The sequence below is a fragment of the Chiloscyllium plagiosum genome, chromosome 24 (genome assembly GCF_004010195.1).
Source record: "Chiloscyllium plagiosum isolate BGI_BamShark_2017 chromosome 24, ASM401019v2, whole genome shotgun sequence".
Classification (NCBI taxonomy): Eukaryota; Metazoa; Chordata; class Chondrichthyes; order Orectolobiformes; family Hemiscylliidae; genus Chiloscyllium; species Chiloscyllium plagiosum.
The window spans coordinates 49,914,381-49,915,819 of NC_057733.1; the positions used below are offsets into that span (position 1 = coordinate 49,914,381).

A 1,439-nucleotide genomic window follows, 5' to 3' on the forward strand; every position below is an offset into this window, starting at 1 on the left:
TGTGTTTGTGGATGTGTGGGTGTGTGTGTGTGTGTGTGTGAGTGAGTGTGAGTGAGTGAGTGTGTGGGTGTGTGAGTGAGTGTGTTTGTGTGTGAGTGTGTGTCGGGGAGGTGGGCAGGGTCCTCCATGTCACTCCGGCCTGTGGTTTGTGCTGTGCAGGGTTGCTGCAGTCACCAAGTTCGGAGAGACCTTTAAACAGAAAGAAACACTGATGCTGCTGAACCTTTCACGAGGAAGTTGTGGAGAAACGGCACAAATTGCAGTTGGCAAACAGCCAAATTTTCCAGAGCTTTCCAAGCGTCTCCCATGTTGGTGTGTCACTGCCTTCACTCCAGTGGAAGCAGAGGTCTGCACCATCACCATGGTAACCCATCATTAGCAAGGAGCATCACATTGATCGAGCTGCTTAACAATGTGAAATCCTGATTGAAATACCTCTCGCTTTGTGAGCGCTCCTGCGATTGCCAGGTTAGTTCCTCAGTAAAAAGAAAGAACTTTCTCTGCAGCCCCTTTTATAACATTGGGAAGCTCAAAACTACTTTCCAGACAATTAAAGTTGTTTTGTTTAGTAAATTAATGTTGTTTTGTTGCACAGTCCCTGTCGGGTTCAGGGAACAACACAGACAGGTTGTGTACGGGAAGATCTCAGAGACAGCAATGGGAATTCTCACAGATAGCAATGGGAATTCTGACCAGACAGAGCAGGAATGTTTGTTTTATATTGAGGAACTATCCAGGGGAACCACACATCCCTCAGTGAGTGTTCCAATCAGGATTGTGTGCTGATAGCTGAGGGATAAATACGACTCACGGTAACGGGGGCTGGCTCCCTACTTGTCCTCCAAAATACAGTCATGGGATCTTTAACATCCAGCTGTGGGATGGGTGGTGGGCCTCAGTTTAACGTCATGGTCCATAAGACTGTGCCTCTGATAAGGCAGCACACCCCAGGACGGACACGGGGAGTTGGTGACCAGAATAAGATGGAAATTTTCCACCAACCTCCTCAGGCGTGTTATAACACAGTTCTGGTGCACTGCCTCCTGCCTCAGAGGTAGGGACATTACAGCGCACCACAGAATACCTATGGTCAGGACAGCATTGATATTTCCTAACCAACCTGTTCAGAGGTGTCACAAAACACCTCCGGAGCAGCTGGGACTTGAACCCAGGCCTCCTGGCTCAGAGGTCCAGACATTCCCTCACCACAATGGCTGGAATGTTTCTCACCAGTCCCTGAACTACACTCCCCTTCTAGGTAAAAACAATGACTGCAGATGCTGGAAACCAGATTTTGGATTAGTGATGCTGGAAGAGCACAGCAGTTCAGGCAGCATCCAAGGAGCTTCGAAATTGATGTTTCGGGCAAAAGCCCTTCATCAGGATTAAAGGCACAGGGCCTGAAGCGTGGAGAGATAAGCTAGAGGAGGGTGGGGGTG

General features: G+C 48.9%; 1 protein-coding gene across 3 annotated transcripts in view; it reads right to left on the bottom strand.

The window, feature by feature from the left end:
• The window catches only part of LOC122562281 (protein kinase C alpha type), a 381,850-nt gene that overhangs the window by 215,833 nt on the left and 164,578 nt on the right, over window positions 1-1,439 (bottom strand). The window lies entirely within an intron of this gene.